Source organism: Cryptotermes secundus, unplaced genomic scaffold, assembly GCF_002891405.2.
Source record: "Cryptotermes secundus unplaced genomic scaffold, Csec_1.0 scaffold490, whole genome shotgun sequence".
NCBI lineage: Eukaryota > Metazoa > Arthropoda > Insecta > Blattodea > Kalotermitidae > Cryptotermes > Cryptotermes secundus.
The window spans coordinates 62,336-85,129 of NW_019727100.1; the positions used below are offsets into that span (position 1 = coordinate 62,336).

Genomic DNA, 22,794 nt, shown 5'->3' on the forward strand with positions numbered 1-22,794 from the left:
TAATGAAGATTTGAAATGCTTAATATCTTTAGATAGCATTTTAATATTTAATGGTAAGTGGTTATAAATCTTACTTCCAGAAAAGAGTACTCCTTTCTGTACAGATGATAGATTTGTAGAAGGCAAGTGTAAATTGTGGTTGTAATGAGTATTAATATCATGAATATCAGAATTAGATATAAAGCAACTTCTGTTCTTGATGACAAAGACAAGTAGTGAGAATATGTATTGAGGCTGAAGTGGCAATATTTGTAATTTTTTAAATAATTCACGGCATGAGTCGTACCTACTACCTGAACTAGTAATAACTCTTATTATTCTTTTTTGAATTTTAAAAATACTGTCACTGAGATAAGAATTACCCCAGAAGATAATACCGTAAGACAGAATAGAGTGTGCATAGGATTGATGAAGAGACAAATAACAGTAGAGGCCTTGGGGAATAAGAAATGTGAATGAGAAAGAAGATGGGGCAGAACGACAGTGAGATTCTGAACGTGATGTAGAAGCCTGTACCTTAACTGGAGAAGAAAAAAGGTCACTGAACTTGAGCTTCATGCACAAAAATTCAGAGTTTAAAATTGGTAGCAAATATAACTCAGAATTGCTAGGTTTTTGTACTTTGTTCATTGTCCAGTGTTAAAAAGAACTATAGAACATACCTTTTCAAAAACTAGATCTGTTTCTGTTTTTGGTGAGGAGGGGGGGGTGACACCTTGTTATTTATATGGACTTAGCCTGGCCTAAGGTGTTTATAACCTTTGTGTATTGTGACATCGGCCCCATGATTGAGGGGCCCAACAGAATAGGTGTTTTTTTCCCTCACCTGAGGAAGGAAACAGATCCAGTTTCCAAAACGTTGTGTTTTTCTTAGTTATCTTAAAAACCAGGATGATGGATAAAGTCCGAAAACCCAATATCTCTGTGTGTTATACACCATCGTCAGGATCCTATAGTGACTAATAGTTTCTCAGGACAGAAACTGCCTGCATTTTATGGAATCACACGGTTCATTACCTTGTTCTTAACAGCCCGCCTTAATTACTCATACTTCCAAACAGTAGAATCCTTCTCAAGGAGCTTGTAGGTGCTCAGCTAGTCAACAAATTCCATGTACTCTGTGGGACCAGAACGTTCATAAGCGTGTTCACAAGAGCCTGCCACTTGTCTCTGTGGTGAGTCAAATGAATACAGTCCACACACATTCGCACCCTAATTTCAGACTAATTTTAATATCACCCACGCATCTACAATTAGGTCTTTCAAGTAATTTGTTTTCTTAACCATTCACAACCATCATTTTCTATGCAATTATCTTCTTCCCACGCGTGCTACACGCCCCTCCAATTCCATCTTTCATGATTTGACGAGACTAATAATATTTGGCAAAGAAAACAAATTATGAAGGCGCTCTTTATGGTGAGTAATTCAGCACTATAATTCAGATGGCCACAGGCATGAGGCTGTCTGAAGCAACGAGTATACTTGGTAGTGTCCATGAAGCGGTTACGCATCGTTCTATAATTCATCACAACACATGAGTATCACTCGCCAGCGTTCTCTTCTGGTACATGTTTACAGCTAATTCGGAGGAATGTGTCGCCACCATTTTCAGGGTATAAGTCTGGCTATTGTAACCGAATCATCTGTGGTATTTATCGACCCATCCAGGAATGCGGTGCTCTGCTACCCTAAAAGAGATAACACTTACTTCGAAACCATTTTCCAATTAATGATAATTCAGAGATCACCACGTAACATTAAAGAAGCCAAGAATCACCAAACCTGAAATTTCACACGGCTTCGGTGACTACTCAACTTCAAGCTGTGTCCAGTTCACACTTTGCACTGCTGCTGGTGATCTGTCTAGAACATAATCGCACTGCAGAAGGCGACTGTTTTCCATGGACATTCAGCCACACGGTACCGAACAGGTTAGCTCAGTGGTGCCACTTACTGAGTATTAAATCATGTGGAAATTTTTGTTGGATTTTTGGGTTTTCATTGCGGTAGCAACGATGAATGTGGTCTTCTGCGTTGTAACACGGTGTAGTTCGGAGGTCAACGCTTCGAACGAACTTATCGCCTCCATCGTCAGGGTAAAAAGTTAAGCCAAGCACGAAACCAGTAAGCGGCAAGCTTCTTCCTTGCGTAGCTTACTCTTCGACCTTGAAGATGAAGGTGATATGTTCTTTAAAATCGTTCGTCTCTCAACTACACGGCGTTACAACCCAGAAAATCTTACTCTTCATGTGGTAATTTGTAAAAACTTCTTCACGGGTACGTCACCCCTCGAGTAGGAACCCTTACGGAAGAAACGCCCTGTGCGTTCAGTGAGAGCTTGGTATGGAATTCTGGATATCCCATCTCATGTTAAGAACAAGATCTAGTAACTTTGTAACAATGACGTAACGATCTCCAGATTACTGAGCGCTACATTCACTACGAGGCTACAGCTCATTTGCCTGGAAAATTTGACTAAAACCACGAAAATCAGCATACGAGATATCTGGGCTGAGATTCGAACCAAGAACCTCCTGAATGCGAGTCAAAGGGCGGCCGCACACCAACTGCATCGAGACAAGCAACAGGAAATAGGACAAAAGACGCAGTCTTGCTTCATTCGTGATTCGTCAGCATCATGATTCAGACCGGTGTGCGGCGGTTTTCATAATCTCATTCGTTTCAACTGTGCTTCTTTCTTTGCATCATGTCGCAGACATCGTGTCTCGACTGTTACATGTCTTGACGCATGCTGGTGTGCGGCCTACCTGAAGCGTTACCGCTATGCCAATCTGCTCGGTACCTTTCTGCTGTCAATTTTAATTTTTCGCCTTCTTATTTCATAGGTTACCGAAGTCCTATGGATTATGCAAGGTACAGTGTTGCATTCGTGGCTCTTGTTTAAGGCCAAGAGGATTTCAGAGACGATTACGTTGTCAAAACACGGCTCCAGATGACGTTATAGGGTTACAATGTGCAAATGGAACCTAATTCTGTGTTTCCTAAGCGAATTTTGTTTCACCACAGCGCAGAATATTTCGAGGCAAAACCGTCATGTGAATGGAATGGCCAGGAAGTCACCAACACCGTACGGGTAAACAAAGAAAGAATTTCAGGTTGATAAAACTGCATCTTGGCTTGCAATATTGGAATATGGTTATGATCAAGCAGCCTTCGAGTTCCGTGACAGGGAACTCTTTAAGCAAGTCAATACAGAGCGCTGACAGAAGCCACGGATGGGGAACCCTGTTACCACAGAATTATTTCGAATTATCACTTCAATGTGCATATTTATCCTGTTTGGCCAAGGACACAAGGATGCACTATTTCCCACATAAGTGTGCCCTCGCACAACAGCGAGTGATCACACCTCCACAGGATCAGAACGTCACGGGACACTTTGCTTTGGGAGAGGTCGGGAGCACCTGCGTCACCATTTCCCTTCTGCACGCTTGTTACGGCGCAAGAGAGGGCCGTTAGTATCAAGCCAGATTCACGGACCTTGCTAGGTGCACTTTAGAACCACCTGTTGATTTCCTCTTGTCCGTCCGTCCCCAAATAGCAGCGCCCAAACAATCTGACGACAACAACCAGATGCGTCACGGTAAACCTGCACTAAAATCCCGTCACATTTTCCGTTTGGATATTTTTAAGGGTCGTGTTACTTAGGTGCAGTCAACATAGCGCGGTGGATATAACGACGGATTGCCGGCTGGGCGACCGACGTTCAATTCCCGGAAGGCGCAAGAGACATTACTCCACAGCGTCCAGACCAGCTCTGCTGCCCACGCAGTCTCCTACTCAATAGGTAGCGGAAATTCTTTCCACTGGGGTAAAGCGGCCTGGGCGTGAAGCTAACCACTCACCTCTAGCTAGTACCTGGGTAACGAATAGTGAACCGATACCTCCACTCCCCCACACGTCTTAATTAATTAAGCACGGGGACAGTTTTAATTTTACTTCACAAATAAAGGGCCATAGCTCAAGCGGTTAGTCGCTGGCTTCCCTTCGCGGCGGCCCAGGTTCGATCCCGGGTCTGGTCAAGTGGAATTTGTGGACAACGTGGCGCTGGGGCAGGTTTTCTCCGAGTACTTCGGTCTCCCCTGCCAATCTTCATTCACCAATTGCTCCACAATCACCCTCACCTATCATCTGGGGCTGGTACACTAGGCCAGAAGTGGCCGCAGTACAAGGGACTTAGTCCCACCCCACTTAATTACTTACTTACTTACTTAGTCATGGAGCTGAGCCCTTCTGGAGGAGCCGCCAATTCTGCAGCTACACAAGAATTTTCCAGCATTTTATGGAACCCGAATGTTCATTATCGTGTTCACAAGAGCCCTCCACTGGTCCCTATAATGAGCCAGTTCTATTCAATCCACACCATCCCATCCTATCTATCTAAGATCCATTCCAATATTCTCCACCCACCTACACCTTGGTCTTCCCTGTGGTCTCTTTCCTTCTGGCTATCCTACCAATATCCTATATGCATTCCTCGCCTCCCCCATTCGTGCTACATGCCCTGCCCACCTCATCCTCCTTGACTTGATCATTCTAATTATACTTCAAGAAGAGTACAAGTTATGAAGCTCCTCATTATGCAGTTTTCTCCAACCTCCTGTCACCCCACTTCACTAGCAATAAAAAAAAACATTGAATTTGAGGTTCTCGCAGCAGTGATTGTGAAGAGTACTATGTTCTGGAATGTGACGCCGTGTAGTCCGGTAGAAAGCCAAAGCCGTTTCGGAATATCGTAGTGCCTCCATCTTAAGCATCGAAGATAAGGCTAAAGAAGCAACAAGCCATTAGCAAACTTACACCTCGACCCTGATGATGGAGGTATTCAAAATGTCGGGGAACTCTTACCTTACTACACGACACCATTTTAATATATTTACGTCAAAATATAATGTGACCATTCTGTACCAGAATGTAGTCTAAAATTAAGTTTCGTTCACAGATTTTTTGCAAGATGTATAAATATAAAAAAGTAAAGGTTTCTCTGTAACAGGCCATGGAGGCCCATACGGTTATGAGACATCGAGACTCCCACATTTTCTACACAACCGGCTCATAGACGGCTGCAAGTTCATCAGCCCTACGCGCCGGCCGCCCTTTACAACCAAGAATATTCCTGGTACCCATTTCTGTTAGAGGCTGAGTCGATCCCAGGGCCATAGTGCGGCTCGAAGGATTAGGTCAATTGAAAAATCCAATGACCTCATCGGGATTTGAACCCGCGACCTTCCGGCTTGTAGTATAATGCCACAATCAAGGGGTATAAATACCTAACACAATACTAAAATAGGTACAACCGTTGGCGAACATGAGGAAATTAACTGGTCTTTATGAATTATGACAAATGGAGGCTGAAATGTGTAAAGACAGCCAGAACGTATGCACAGAAACGTCAAGTATAATTACTATAACATGCACATTTATTAATGGCAAAACAGTAACAATATTTCAATCAAAATGACAAATATTTTGCCATACTTTATGTAAAGACTGGTTGCTATCCTCCAATGTGGAGTCTTAATGACTGATATATATATATATATATNTAACTTTACATTCATACTTTAAATGTATCATGTATTATGCTGGTTTATTATTTTGTTCCGTTTATTGTCAGTAATCGTTACCTTCTATTCTGAGTTTAAAACGGTCATAACTCCATAACCGTCCAAAATCGGACACATGTTTATATGAACTTTTTTGTTCGCAGAGACATAGGAAATCACCTCTTGGGAGTTATTCCCTAAAGTCGTGAAACACCCCGTATATGTATTTTTAAAGACATTTTTGAAGTGTGAAAATATGTAGAAATAAGTGTAGAAAATATAATTTTCTTTAAAAATGTTCAAGGGACCTATCTGGATGACTTCACATGGAATGACCCTGAAGTATTTTCTGGAGGAAGAAGGTATCAACTTGAGTCTGACAGCCAACCTGGATATTAGAAACATAAAAATTACATGAAGAGGTGTGTGGTGTAGAGCACATCCTGTCAGGGGGGTTCTGAGGCCCTCCCAGCCTCCTATTCAAAGGGCACCAGAGGTGAAAAGTGGCCATGGCATGAAGAAGCAACCACTCACCTCCACCTAGTGCTGAGGCTAGCAGCGGTGGCACTATAACTCTTCACCCCCACACATCTTCATTGCCTTGTGCTCAATTAATTAAGTACAGTCTCAATATCTGACACACCTCATAGAACCAGTGTGACCCCTGGTGGTTCCTGTGCAAAGAGAATAGAGACATTTCTTGGCTGCTCTCTGAAGATAAAGGCCTCATGAATGTCATACAATAATACCATGTGAAAATAGTACAGATTACAGACGTTTCATAATCATTCATAAAACCTTCCTCTGAAACATTTGTCTGTAATCTTTATCATTTCTATAGGGCTACACCCAAATATCCTCCAAGGAACATAAACTATGTCTGTAGTCTGACATTTGAAACAGACAACATATGGTTGCTTGTAGTATCTTAATGTGATCACTGATCAGTCATATGTATGACTCTTTGATTTACTGTAATACTCTTTAAAATTCTCTCAATAGACTCATAAAGTGGGTTTGCATTTTCATTTACACATTGTATCTAATTTGATTATTATTTATCTGGTTTGATGATAGTCTGTGTTATATTTTAATTACAGGTTAACCATATCAAGATTATTTATTGTTTACAAATTCTTCTAATCCTTTAGGCATTTGGCCAAAAGGATTTCAAGAATGGTGCATGTGACTTGTTCAAGTGTTATACTGTTGCAGCAATTACGAATGCAAAATAAAATGAATGAATGACGACATCCTTTATTGGTTAGGACAACAGCAATCTCTTTACTGATGTCTCTTCAGACCTGTCAAGAGATGCTTACAATTATATTAATCCTCACATAATTACATTTATAGCTGATAACCCCCCTGCCCTCAATTCTTGTACTGGGGGTTGCTACACTCCAACTGCAGCTATAACATATTCGTCAAGCAAGCTGATCTTCTCAGAATCTGACCTGACTTCTCTACCTACAAGACTTTTTACATGACATTGAAGTTTGCATGAATGGGAACTGACTGTCAGTTTGAGACAAAAATGAGAGATTTCTCTACTATACCAATAGTTATTTGACTGTAATCACAACCAAACAACATTAGCCACTTCTTCACAATGTCACTAAACTACACTCACTACCTATCTCCTTCGGTATCAGACACTAACACCACATATAAAACTCAAGAAAGGCACAATATGGGCAGAGAAAGGAGGAGAGAGAATTTGTTGACATGTTCCACACTACTGCACAAAAAAGCAAAAGCACTTGCAGGAACATTTTCAAAGTGTGGGACTGAAAAGTCAGAGTTTGATATCATGACTTTTTCTCACTTCTATCTTGAAAACTCAAAGACCTGGACATACGTAGAATTTAGCAGCTCAGAAGACACTAACCTTTCTAATGGCGAGTCTCCTAGCAGTTGTCGTGAGGATCGAACTCTTGTCCTTTTTGAGATCATTGATATTAGGCATTTTCTTTATAATATGATATGTATGACTTAATACTAATAGTAACAATGACAATATTCACAGGTAGGCCACATCTGGCACCTTGGTCTTGACGGTGATGAATACTAATGTAAGAAAATGCAAAATTTAAGATGTGCTAATGTACTTGGTATAATAGCGGATTTCCTGACACCCACGCATAGCAGGTTATTCTCAAATATAGCACAGCTGCATTTGCTGATGGAGGAAACAGGTGTTTGACTTGTATTAACAGAGGGGAGAAATGTTTTATCTCTCCAAGTAAGTAGGCTATTTCCAGTGAGGCATGTGTGTCCTGGGTTCTGTTATTATTAGTTGAGGGGACAACTTGCCCTCTCTAAGACAACTGATGACATCATGCGTGGATGGACTTGGAACACACGCATCATGCCACCTGTGTAAACATCACCACGACCCTCTTGAGACCGCATTGTATATTATAAGTTTGTAACGCGGTCGCAGGAGGACAGTAGTATTACAGTAGTGCCAGTAGTAGGAGGTCGGCCATCGAGTCTTGGCTTGATATGGCATGTAGTCACAAGAAGCTACAATAAATTCTGTTATTCTATCCTATCTTCTGTGTTGAGGACATTGAACACCTTCCACCCAGTCGACTGACTTCACCCTCATCCTGATTCACAACCACAGCACTCGTGGAAGATACACAGCTCTCGACAAACCCATTTATAAAATTGCTATAAGTTTGTCAGCGGCTGGAACCAGGCTCGCTACCCAGCCAACGCAACACTTATAACACAGTTCATCTGTTGTTCACTATGAGGAAGAATGACCACCAGAACCTTGAGCAGCAATGAAGAACAATTAGTTCTCAGAAATTCTTCTTTAAATAACTGTATATTGCGGTCAACAACACAGTCATGCTGACAAGCTCAAGACCTCTCTGACTTTGCCCCACTTCCCCCTGCCTCGGATAATAGCCCAGAACTTCCGCCCACGGGCCTTGTACATATCTCCTGATGATACAGCAAATAAGGTAAAGTTGTCCCTGTGCTTAACTAATTAAGCACTATGCCATCCATGCAGGTGTATGGGGGAGTGGATATAGAGCTCTATATTTTCTTGACTTCAGCACTAGCTGGAGGTGGGTTTTAAAGTAAATGTCTCCCTGCAACAGGCCACTGAGGCCCATAGGATTGTGGTACGTCGAGCTTCCCACATTTTCTAGCCAATTGGCTCAGAGATGGCAGTAATATTGTCAGCCATACGCGTCAGCCGCCCTTTACTCCCAGGAAGATTGATTCCTGCTACTCGTTTATGTTAGGGGCTGAATCGACCGACCCCAGGGCCATATTGCGGCTGGAAGAATCCAAAAATCAATCAATCCAAAAATTCAGGAACTGAACCCCGTGTGATCTTCTGGCTTATAGCATAGTGCCTCAACAAACTAAACTACCATGTAAAAAACTTATGCAATGTTCCTGCATTTAATGAATATTTTCTCTGGTTCAAGCCAAAGCCCAATATAAACAATACATTATTTTCCCACATATTGTAAATTCTGATTTACTGTGATCATGGTCTGCCATCAATCATTATTGCACAACTACAATTTCTGGTAACATCCCACTGTGTATGTGCACTGGATCTATGCCACTTATGGCATTTTAACTGCTTTGATTCCCAGCTTAGGTTCTTTCAAGTGTTTATTTCATATTTCATTACTTTTCTATGTATAATAAACAGTTTCTTTAACTTACTTATGCAAGGACACTATTTTATCATAATCATACACATATCGTACAAAAAGCTGAACAGTTTCTTGACATAATTTTATATAACCTGCATCTAGTGAGCCCCCCAAAGATGCATTAAATACATATTTCACTGTACTGATCACACTGTTGCACAACATCTGAATGTGTGCCCCTGGCAAGTTCTACTTAACTCCTTAAAATTCTGCCATGAACTTACTTATTTTTGTTTTTTCGTTTTTTTTTACATGTCATTAATTTGTTACTCTTTGCATCAATCTGTTATTTACTAGAATAACGACATTCAATTGCCAGAGGAGGAAGTCACTGTTTTGATACTGACTTGGGATCACTGAAACTGAACATGAATAAAGTAAGATACGAAACATACAAGAATATACCATCTACACAACACTCTGTACTACTGTAGCTACTAAGCTCCTCCTAAGCTACAAGTAGGTTAGACTGTACCGCTACATCATAGCAATAACACCAACATAGTGCGCAGCCTGCATGTATTCCACTCACAAGAATAGAACTTAATGCACATAACGTCACTGAAGTTCAAGCTTAAGTTCAAGACAGTATTAAGGTCCTGCAATGACCTACCCCACAGGAGGAGATTCCGTTACGTGGGTGCCCTATGGTATAGTCCATTCCACTGGCAAATATAAGTCAACACATAGCGGTCACAGAGTCCTACCATTAATACACACTTTTTAACTTTTATTACCATCTTAATCTTCAGCATCTTGTTCTTTAATTTCTCATGTTTTCAACTTTAACTCTTTTAGGTTATAACTTTCTTTGTGTTATTTACGTACAATCAGTTACAATTTTGACCAAGACTTATTTTATGTACGATGGGGGGTACCCAAAAGAAACCAAACTATTTTTTTTTGTGGGCAGAGCTTTTGTAGTACCGCGTTTTGCCGCTATGAGCGCATAGAGCTAACATTCCTGAGTCGATAAGGCAACTACCGTTGCTTCAGAAGGTAAGGACTAGTTTCGGCAGAGTTTATAGTGACAACTGTTTTGTGTGACCGTCGTTTTTGCAATGGCCCGAACACATGAAAATGTTGAAAAAATTCGTGAAATCATCAAGGAAGATCGACGACGGACCATTGAAGAAATTGTGGAGCTGTCGGGAGTGACTTGGAGCTCAGTTCAGCGAATGTTGACAGAAGATTTGGGAATGAAAAGGGTGGCTGCGAAATTCGTGCCATGACTGCTGACTGCTGAACAAAAACAAGGTCGCGTGGAAGCATGCTGTGCTTTGAAAGAGGAGTCCCGAAATGATCAAAACCTTTTTTCAGCGTTTTGATGACGTTGCTGAGGCGAAGGAAAAAAACGACGGAGGCGCTGTCAAGCATCTCAAAAGATGAATTTAGACAATGTTTTGAAAAATGGAATCAAAGACTAGACAAGTATATTAGAGTAAGTGGAGAGTACTTTGAAGGGGATTGAAGGTTTGTGCTTAAAATTTGAATAAATAAGTTAAACATAAAATAAGTTCGGTTTCTTTTGGGTACCCCCTCGTATATTTATGTATTTGAATTAAGTCCAAAAACACAATAAGGATCCTTATTTAGTGAACTGAATGATAACTGGATGCAGTTCAGCAGCTTAAAGCCAAACACTCTACGCCTGATGATGGCCTGATATACCGGCTGAAACATGTCGTGTCCATAAAAAGCTTTAATAAATAAAATGTTGATGCAGTAGTGTCTTCTTTGTTTTCAAATACAGAGTAGTGTTGCGTAGACGGTATAGTCTTGTATTCTTTATATCTTATGTGAGACACACAACAGGATTCAAACTATCAAGATCAAAACAGCATAACTGTCCGTGTGCTTCATTAATTAACCACCACACCATGAAGATATATGGCGGAATGGAGGTGTATAGCTTCACCATTCTCAACCTTGGCAATAGATGGAGGTTGGTATCGGCTTCACACATCGGCCACTTTACCCACTGGCATAAGAGAGTCCCCCAGTACCCATCGGACAGGAAGAGCCAATCTGGATGCTGTGGAGAAAATAAAAATCTCGTTCCCTCTGTCAAGAATCAAACCCTTTCCATGCAGCCCACAGTCCCATTGCTTCACTGACTGAGAGATGCTCACATAATTTCCTTCAAACTACCAAACACATAAATATGCCTATGTAACAAATTCACTCTGTGAAGTCAGATTACAAACTAACAAAACCTTGCTTCAACTCTTTCCCTTCAAACACTCTTTTTTTCACCACATGTTCCCTCCCTCACTCCCACTGAAGCTTACATATTCTTAGTTTCTTCTACTAGAAAGATAGAAAGAAGTTCAGATAAGGCAAAGATGGGTGTGACTGATCTATCCGAGAAGAATTGACTTTGGAAAGAGGGGCCAACATTTTGATTCTTAGTCACTTCACCATCTAAAAAGCATGCCCAACAGTGTATGGTATCAATTTATTTCAGGATGCGGGAATTTTACAGAGATAATGAGGCCTAGATATATGCCAACTTTTTGCTAAGACTGACCCCACAACACTATACACTACGCTTGTCGCCACCACTGTGCTCGTCAGGCTTGAACCGAACTTCGTGTTCTTTGAATAAGGGACAAGAATATACAGCATTCTATACTCTATACTTTCACGTTACGCAGTGATATTGTGGTACACACTCGTGCATTTTCAATCTTTGCTGCTGAAGCACGTGGGCATACAAATTGTTGGAACACATGTGAGATCTACCTTACCTGCAAAAACATGTGTCACCACTATATGTTTCTATTTATACTTAAGACCACATAATTTTTCAGTTTTTTACTTTTCAAATAACAAAGCATAAGAAATCGCAAAACCTTCGAACCCACAACCAGGGGGTGGCAACTGGAATAGGGGAAAAGGAAACACGGTAACTACTGCCTCTAAGAGCGGCGGAAGAAACCTCACGCAGGTCTCGACCAATCAGAGAGCCTAAACAAACCAACTTGAATACCCACAATTATATGCGGTTGTGGTGGTGCATTATATGTAAATTGGTAAGTATGAATTTTGATTTGATGTGGTTGCAAAACGAAAGTAGACATTTGCGAACGAAGTTACAGCTCCATATTAAACATATTATTTGTGTATATGAATGTTATGCTTACTACCAGAAATGAAGTTAGAAACACATAAATTCTTTCAAGCTTAAAATTTTTTAGGTTATCATGAACTGTCATCTAAACGATATTTGTTTTATGACATGTTCTGCAACTTTCAGTTTATCACAAAGATTGTCTGTTGAATGTGAAGGAGTTCTAAGAGTACCGTGATTGTGTTATAATTTTTTTATTGCTTCTTGCAGGATAAACATGAAAACGAAAACATGTGCTGCTGCTGGGTGCTTGTCATCCAGCAAGCAAGGCATCAAATTCTTCAGCTTTCCAAGGGATCCGGCAAGGTATGTCTGTTTTAATGCATGGTGTATATACTTTATTACGTGTTGGTTAATCCAATGAATAAATTAAGTTTATTGTGTGTCTGTGTTCAATGTATTCAAGATAATCCCAAAATTTAGAATGTGTACCAAGTTTGTAATGTTTACTGAAGAATTATTTCTAGGTTTTGAGACTATCTGTTGTACTTTTACAGGGCTGAGGTATGGGCAGGAAAAGTTGGAATATCCTTCCACTTCCTTTAAAATGTTTGCAGTGCAACCTTTACCAAGTAGCCACCAACGTTTGCAGTGAAAGAAACCTCGTTTCTCATAAGCCCTGTAAATATAAATACTTCTGATGTGGAACTCAGGCATATCAATCATTGCAGCAAGCCACAACACAGTATTGGCTACAGGTAAGGACCACTGCTTATGTGAATTATGTTCTGTTATGAAAGAAGTGGCTAGCGAGAATAATGAGAGATAATTTTTGAAGTAATTGTCCCAAGAACCCAGTTGTGATCAAACAAATGTCACTGTCATCATCATTCATTATTTATGAAACTACATGATATACAATTTTATTATAAATCTTATTTTACTGTCATGTGCAACTTTTTAACCTTTAAGTGCTGAAGTGCCCCGTTTGTGCCAGCCATGAGAGGTCATGGCCAAAGTGCCCTGTTTGTGCCAGTCAGGCATTTAAACTCCGCTAGTGGAAGCGCGCGCACACGCCACTAGTGGAAGCACACTCACAGTCCTAACTATTTATTTTTAAATGCAGTAATTACCAGACAGACTTGAGTAAAACCCTAATAGAGGAATTAAAGTGATACCTAAATTAACAACAGCAAATAAAAATATATGTATGAGTTATGCCAAAACTTATCCACGATCCAGTAATTTTATTGCAGATTCTGCAGATAGGCATATTAAAAATATATTGTAAAATTCGATGTACATACCTTTTTTGTTGTTACCTGCTTGATGTATATATAGGCTGTAATTATATTACAGTATTCGATTTCACTACGAACGCACAGAAAACAGATCACACTCTGTATCTTAGCCATGATGCAGCTGTCTGCTCATTCAAATAGAAGGGGCCATAAACTTTTGCAGCTCTAACGGGAGGTCTTAGCGCTGAAGAAGGGACCCCTCTAGCTTTCTCTTGAATAGCCATGCTTTCATTCTTCTGTCCTTCAGTAAAAAGATTCGAAAATCCGAAGAGTGTAAGCAGGGCTAGCAAAAGACCAAATGATTTTATTGCTTCCATCGGTTTATGACACCAGGGACTCCTAAAATTCAAGTGTTACAAACAGAAATGAATTTATAATGCAGAACAAATCTGTGAAGAACTGGGAAACCATTTTTTGCAGTACGCTTCAAAATTAAAACAAAAAATTGAAAATGGAGTATAATTTGTATAAAAAATTTCAAATCTTCCGTTATAATATGCGACAGTATGTTCTTTGCTGATACAAACAAAATTAATTCCATCCATTTATCATAAAAATTGAGTTAGATACTGCATTTTTAAACACAAAGCTTAAAATTGTTTAGGCGCACTAACAGGAACGGACATTTAAACGCAGAGTAGCAACGGGCATTTAAACGCGCACCAGCAGCGGGCATTTAAATAAACTCCGGCCAGCTCAAGCTTACCACTATTTCGAAGTCCGGCGTTTAAAGGTTAAGTTTTAAATTTTAAACTTAAAGTTAATAAATAGTTTCACATAAGACTGTAAAATAATATTTGTAATAAAATTGAAGAGTGCAACAGGATGCTACAATATAATCCTATCAATACGGCAGGGTGGCTGTGTCTTCGGCGGAGACGTATCACAGACCAGAGATGTGTTGAGACACAGCTTTGGAATATCTCTTCGTGGTCCTGCTGGGCAACGACAGTCCTGGAGGGTCTGCATTAGCATGAACCTCCGGGGTTGCGGCCGAGTTTCCATAAAGGGCAATGGTCATTTGACCAGAGCCTCCCACGCGGCGGCATAATGACTCCTGGGTTTCATTACGATGTACCCGGGACGAATGCGGGAAGCACTCCTATAGGGGTAGCTACGGCTATTTCAGTTGTCTCCCTAGAGTACCTATAAGGTGCTGCAAGCCTTAGGGCTCAACACTCTAAAATGGTTTCGACCAACCCATGTGGAGGGGTTGGAATGGGGGAGCTCTGAAGCAACCTCCAGGGGCGATAATCTCGTGTAGGATGCCCTGGCCGCAAACTCATGACAATTAGTATCGCACTCCCATTTATCATCTGGGATACCCCCCTCCCCCTGAACATGCACTCTTGGTCCTGGAGGCTTGTGAGGGTAATACTTGAATAAGGACCAACCTCCTAAGCCAAGGTGTGAGGCATCGTGCCCAGGGTTGCATGGCACTGGGGAGGTTATTGGCCGGCGTCACGAACGATCCCCTCAGGGCACCAGGCAGCACCCCGTTGTATTTATGCCTTCCACCCGTATAGGACTCTGCAGGTCGTGACCTTTTAAATCCCCAATTCTCGTGGGACCAAACTGAAAAAGGGGCCTAACAAGAAAACCAGTCGTAAAGACCTTAAACTTAAGAGGGACCCCCCCCTTTAAGGGGATCCCTACGAGAAATGCTTCAGCAGGGTGATGGAAGCTCTGGTGAACCATTAAGGGGCTCAGAAGCAGCCGGCGAACCTACTGTTGTAATTTCAGCCAAAGGCAGGGATTAACCAGTGATTCAAAACCTACCAGAGGCAAAACCAAAAACTGCTCTCTTGGGAGTCGTTAGTACTGGCATACCATTGAAGGGAGTCAGTACTTCCAACATACCTGTAGCAGGGGAAAGACTGGGACACCTAGGATCTGGAATAGGTGGACCCCGTTTGGCGAAGAAACCCTCGTCGGGGGCCGCTAAATGGCAGTTACAACGGGCAAAAGCTTGGAATTGCAAGGCAGACACTGAGAGCGGTCAGCAACCAGGGAATGCAAGCTCGTCCAAACAGGGAGAAACCCCCACCAGAACCTTTAAGAGGCCAAGGTCGGAGTGCAGTAATCCTACGGAAACGGCCAGAACTCTGAAAAAGCCCAGGGACTGTAAAGGACCAGGGACTTACAAGGAGGCTCTGAGCAATGTAAAGGTAAATATCTTCAGGGAGACACCCTGAGGATAAGCTTACCGAAAACGACCAAAATTCCATTCTGGAAGTATTTGGCAAGGTGTTCCGCAGGACTCCAAAGGAAGAACTACCACACCTGAAATCCTACAAACTGCTGGGAGGAGCACTTATTTATACTCGTATATGTGCCAACCAACAGTCTGGTCAGTGGCTCATCAGAGCCATTGACAACCACAGGCCAAAATCAGGAACCGGGCTGAAGACTACCGATACCAGGAACCTGCCTAAGCCTGTTAAAGTAGCTCTCCAGACTTGGGACAAAATTGCCCAAAACCAGAAAAAGCTGCTGAAATGGATTGCAGACCTTAATCCGGGACTCCATACAGAGAACTGAGGGTATTAGACAAGCAATCTGAGTCAAAAGGCCAAAGGCCTATTCTATTCATAGACCGGGACTCCTATACTATTATACAGAGGACCGGTTATAAAATAGTTACAGGACTCTCACAGGGGACTGCTAAGGTGCTGGACGATCCTGAAGTTCAGCGCCGGACAGAACCCGTGACAGACACTGTATCTTCTAACTCAGTCTCTGAGGAGGAAGGGGATAAGGTACCCAGCCCCCGGATGACCGAAGTAAAATGGATCAGGGGACCTCTTCACATGGAACCCAGTCCGAGAAAGAGGAGGGACATAAGATGGAAATTGATACCTCCTCAATTGTAAGAGATCATGATATTTCTCCAAATCAACCTACAACACAGCAAAGCTGCCACGGCAGCTCTGTGTCAACATCTAGCTGAGGGTAAGGCTGACATAGCACTTATTCAGGAACCTTGGTTATACAAGGGTCGAATAAGGGGCTTAAATAATACAGGGGGAACAGTTTACTCTGTTGTACCCAGTAATAATGCAAGCTCTTGTGTTTATATCAGGAATCGTGTTAATGCCTTGCCTTTGCTGAAGCTCTGTTCAAGGGATACAGCTACAGCAGCGGTAAGGATAACATATCCATATCGAGAAGGCAGCAGGGGGCTGATAGTTGCTTCAGTCTACCTTCCATGTGACACGGATGGACCACGACCAACTAAGGAAATGAGGAACTTCACAGACTACTGCTTTAGCAGGAAAAAGCAACTCATCATTGGGTGTGATGCCAATGCACACCACATCTTGTGTAGGAGCACCAGCACTAACCCAAGGGGAGAGAGCCTTATGGAATTTCTGGTGAGTTCGAACCTGAATATTCTAAACCATGGTAACGAACCTACCTTTGTGGTTTGCAATAGGAAGGAGGTTATTGATTTGACACTAGGGACAAATAATACAGGGGAACCTGGTAAGTAGCTGGCATGTATCTGATGAGCCTCTCTATCAGATCACAGATATATATGCTTTAAAATAAGTAACATCACAGTAGATCGAACTACTTATAGGAATCCTAAGAGAACCAATTGGGAGTCTTATAAAGACGACCTAAAGGTAAATCTAGAGGCCATTTCGCGTAATATACGCACAATAAAGGATGTTGATCAGTCTGTTGACCAGTTGCAACAGGCTATTATCTCGTCCTTTAGTTAGAATTGTCCAGCTAGGACCATTCGCGGACCAAGGAGAGTGCCTTGGTGGACTAAACAGCTGAGTGGTCTTAGAACCTAAACAAGAAAGCTGTTTAATACAGCTAGAAGAACAGGGCTATGGGACACCTATAAGGAAGCCATTACCTGTTACAATAAAGAAATAAGGGAAGCCAAGCGATCCTCATGGAGGAGACACTGCCAGGAGATCAATGATGTACCGGGCGGTGCCAGACTCATGAGAATCATGGCGAAACAGGCAACCAACAAGGTCAGCAAAATTAAGCTGCCTAACGGACAGCATACACAAACAGGAAGGGAAAAGCTGAATGAATTATTCAGGGTCCACTTTCCCGATTCAAAATTGACAGTTTGGACGATGGGCAGGGTCAGCAGAACCTGGACACTTGCCTAAGCAAGATTAACAGGGCTGACTGGACCCTGGCCAAAGTCATAATTAACCAATCAAAGATGGACACTGAACACTTTTAAACCATTTAAATCAGTAGGAACAGATGGAATTGTACCGGCACTTTTGCAGCATGGGGCGGAACTTTTAGTTCCACACCTATGCCGCATATATAGAGCCTGCTTGGCATATGGTTTCATCCCCACATCCTGGAGGCAAGTTAAGGTGACGTTTATTCCAAAGCCCGGGAAACTTGATTATACCGAGGCTAAGGCTTATCGTCCTATCAGCCTGTCGTCTTTCCTTTTGAAAACGATGGAGAAACTAGTAGATTGGCATGTTGTGGACGGGGCATTGAGGACTTATCCTCTATACCGAAACCAAAATGCCTACCAAACGGGTAAATCTACGGAAAGTGCACTACACAATGTGGTAACACGCATAGAAAGTGAAACTGAACACGCGGATATTGCCTTGGGAGCATTCCTTGATATAGAGGGAGCCTTTGATAGAACCTCATTTGATGTAATCAAACAAGCTGCTGGAAGGCATGGCATAGAGCCTGCAATATGCAGATGGATCAATGCTATGCTGGAAAGCAGAATCATAGCTGCTACATTATCGGGAGAGACCCTGGGAGCGTCCATGGCTAGGGGATGTCCGCAGGGGGGCGTACTTTCTCCTCTGCTGTGGAGTCTGGTCGTCGACGATCTCCTGTGGGGACTTAATTATGATGGGTATTATACAGTAGGATATGCTGATGACATAGCAATCCTCATAAATCGAAAATTCCTTTCAACCATATAAAGCGTCTTCAATCAGCTCTGTACATGGTCCAACGATGGTGTGAAAGAACAGGTCTTTCCATCAATCCCAACAAGACTGTAATTATACCGTTTACTAGGAAGAGAAATATAAAGGGTCTTAAGGAACCGACTCTCTTCAGTAAGACAATCCACATCTCCAGCGATGTCAAGCACCTTGGACTAGTATTAGACAAGGGACTGACATGAAAAAAAGCAGCTGGACACAGTTATTAACAAAGCCTATAAGGCTTTTTGGACATGCGAAAGCATGTTGGTAAAACTTGGGGACTATAGCCACACGTAGTACAATGGGTATACACTGTGGTTGTGAGACCCATAATTACTTATGGTGTCACAGTGTGGTGGCCCAGAGTTAAATTCAAGACTAGCAAGACAGAACTTGGCAAATTGTAAAGGTTGGCTTGCTTAGGTATAACAGGAGAATTTCGAACATCTCCAACAGCTGCACTGGAAATACTTCTTGGACTCCCCAACTGCATATACATTTGGATGCGGAGGCCAAGGCAGGAAATTACCGTCTTCAGTGCAGTGGACAATGGAAACCTAGATCTGATGGTTTCGGTCATGCAGACATGACTCAGGACATGAAAAAAGAACTCATATTGCAAATGGGGTCTGACAACATGATACTGAGACATGTATATGAAAAACCCTTCACGGTCAGATTTCCTGACAGGAGTGAATGGGAAAACGAGTTTCAGCCCGACAGAAAAGGGGACTGATCTGGTATACAGATGGTTCCAATAAAAATAAGGGCACTGGAGCTGGTGTGTACTGCCATGGCACGAGGCGGAAACTTAGTTTCCGCCTTGGGCGGTACAGGACAGTATTCCAGGCAGAAGTATATGCCATTAAAGCATGTATTATGGAGAATTTAGATAGGAACTAGCTGACAGCCAAGCTGCACTTAAAGTGCTTGACAAACACCAGATTAATTCAAAATTGGTCTGGAATTGCCACCAAACCCTCATGGAACTGGCCAAACATAACAGGGTACAACTGATATGGGTGCCGGGGCATGAGGGTATTGCTGGAAATGAAGCAGCAGACCAATTAGCTAAATCTGGAGCTGAACACCCGTTCATAGGACCTGAACCAGCCTGTGGCATCACTCTAGGAGTTGCCAAACAGGCAATCAGGGACTGGACTAACATGAAACACAAGGAATACTGGGAATCCTTAACTGGACTCAGGCAAGCAAAGGGACTCATACGAGGACCTTCTGCTAAAAGAGCGAAGGAACTGTTGAAGCTCAAGAGGAACCAGCTACTATGTGTGGTAGGACTACTTACAGGACACTGTCACCTCAATGACACCTGTTCAAACTGGGACTGAGTGATAGCCCCACCTGTGAGAGGTGTCAAATAGAAGATGAAACAGCCACACACGTCCTGTGTGAATGTGAGGCATTAGCTTATTTAAGATTACGTCACTTGGGCCAGTACTTCATGGAACCAAGTGACTATTTTGACACCCCCACGTCCAAGATCCTGTGCTTCATCCTGAAGCGTGGGGTTGCTGAGGGAATAATTAAAAAGGGGGAAGCACAATAGACCTAAGGTCGCGGTGCAAGGGCCGAGAAGGCCTACCCGTCATATATTCTTCTTCTATTCTTCTTCCTATCAATACACAAGTTATGTAGGAAATGTCAAATGTTTGAAAAGCAGATCACACTGTCAGTAATACGATTTATAAGAGAATAAGGTGGTAAAGATTTTGCTATTAGGAATAATTTAATCAAATGTACAAAATCTTTAAAATGGCAGTCCCTTTAAAGTAAAGTGTGTTATTTTCAAATCTGAAGAAGTCCATCATGTAAGGAAGCCCACTAATTTCCTTTTTAATGTTCTTTCATGAGGGTGCTGTGGTGAATACCTGGCAACAGCAGTTTGATCATCACCTTGTGAACACATTTCAAGCTGTTGGTTTGTAGTATGGTTTGAACAATAATCCAACTGTGGGAGAGTTTGTAGATGCCCTGAAGACTAACATTATCAGTGCACTTGCTATCAGAGGTCTGTATGGAACTAGTTGTCAGAAGATGATCAGAGTTCATTCTGCCCTGTATCTGAAAATAATTATATTTCAGTCAAGAATTGTGTGGGAAATTCTTTTCTGACTCAGATAGCTCTTGTTTATGTGTCTGGGTAAGAGTGAAGTGGCATTACTTTATAATTGACTTGCAATCTTCAGGTTACCTGATTCAGCGTGAAACACCGAGGAGCAGAATCAATGTCAGGACATATTCTGTAATTAAATTTATTAACTACTTCCTAGGTAGGAAGTTTTACTTATTAGTGTCTACATATTATATTCATCTACTTTGTTGTTATGGGTATATCCCTTCAGTCATTGCATTATGTTGGCCATATTATTGTGTTCAGCATTGAACTTTTGAACATATCACAACCCTATGGGCCTTCACGGCCTGTTACAGGGATAGCTTTACTTTACTTTTACATATAGATATATATCAGACTTTCAAGGTTCATTATATTTATTCAGTTAATTTATTATTTTGCCCACATTTTTGTGTTTAGTATAGAATTTGGAAATATGAGCATGTTTCAGATCATGAGTTATACCATGATATAAATTTTTTATGTGACTTGAGAAATGTGCATCAAATAAGTTCATTGATGCAAACGTATGCCTTGTTTTATATTGTGGACTTCCCAACTAGGATTGTAAAAGAATCCTGCATGGCCATTGATAATATTTTTTTGCACTGTAGTAGAGTAAATACATATCATGTGCACTCTGTAAAAAATGATCTATCAGATCATGATGCACAATATCTGGTGATAAATAATGTGTGTGGAACTCAGCGGAATAAGAATACACCTGTTAAAAACAGGTTAATAACTAAGACTGGAGTCATGATGTTTACGGAGGCACTACAAAATGAAACCTGGGATATGACCCTTAGTAGTGTGGAGGTACATGCAAGTTTTAATGCATTCTTAAACACATTTATAGTCATTTTTTAATCATGCTTCCCCATGCAATTTGTGATGGATATGGGGCATAAAAATCGGTGGATAACTGGTGGAGTAAAAGTGTCGTGTAGATGTAAAAGATACCTCTACATAATAAGTAGAGTAACTCATCATATTAAAATAAGAGAATATTACTCTTGTTACTGTTCGATATTAAGAAGAGTCATTAGAAAAGCTAAAGAGATGTACTACAATGAAATGTTAACGAAATCCACAAATAAATCTGATTGTCTTGGGAAATTATAAATAATGAAATTGGTTGTGTAGCAAAAAGGAAAGCTGCTTCGGCGGAGTTCAAAAATGGTGAAATCAAAATTGAAATTAATAAAGCAGCTGGGTTTTTTAATACCTGTTTTATAGATTCAGTGGAGAAATTAATTAGTCAATATCCAAAAACTGAGGATGAGTGGTCAGCAACAATAAGTAGTCTTACCGACAAATTTCCTGACATAGTTAATATTCCAATTACATCGTCAGAAATTTCTGGTGTAATTTCATTACTAAAGAATAAGGGTTCCTGTGGATATGATGGTATATCAAACAAATTCATAAGACTGTGTAGTAAACAAACAAACCACTTATGCATATTTTTAATCTATCGCTAACCACTGGAATTTATCCAGATCGGTTAAAATATGACAATATTATACCATGCTTTAAGAAAGGTAGTATTACGGAAATATCTAACTACCGGCCCATTTCCTTGTTGACAGATTTCCAAAATATTCGAGATACTAATATATAACACAGTAATACAGCATTTAACAAACAATAATGTTATTGTAGATAATCAGTTTGTTTTTAGAAAGGGTGTGTTGACGCTAAAAGCTATTTTTATGGCTATTGATTATATTTATAAAGCATGGAACAATAAGGAGATGGTTGTGGGGATTTTTCGTGACCTCACTAAGGCATTTGACTATGTCATTAATGACCTGCTTGTCCAAAAATTTAAACACTATGGAATAAAAGGATTTCTACTAAAAATGCTTGAAACATACCTATATAACGGGAAGCAAAGAATCATACTACAGACTCAAGACAACTACATGTTTCTAAATGGAAAACTAGAAACATGGAGTTCCGCAGGGATCTGTACTGGGACCTTTATTGTCTCTTCACAGGATATCAGCAGCATTAATACAAAATAAAAATAAAAAATGTAATGAAATTTATGACACATAAGGCCACGGACTATC

The 22,794-nt window shown here is 41.1% G+C and overlaps 2 long non-coding RNA genes across 2 annotated transcripts; one reads left to right on the forward strand and one right to left on the reverse strand.

Annotated features, from left to right (window-relative positions):
- Positions 1-871: 871 nt before the first annotated feature.
- Positions 872-12,154, reverse strand: LOC111864412. Its single transcript, XR_002842789.2, has 3 exons — positions 12,013-12,154; positions 6,105-6,244; positions 872-1,691 (listed from the first exon to the last, which is right to left on the reverse strand). It is a non-coding gene; the product is annotated as an uncharacterized LOC111864412 (long non-coding RNA).
- Positions 12,155-12,218: 64 nt separating this feature from the next.
- LOC111864409 lies at positions 12,219-17,194 on the forward strand. Its single transcript, XR_002842787.2, has 3 exons — positions 12,219-12,701; positions 12,893-13,093; positions 16,750-17,194. It is a non-coding gene; the product is annotated as an uncharacterized LOC111864409 (long non-coding RNA).
- Positions 17,195-22,794: the final 5,600 nt, after the last annotated feature.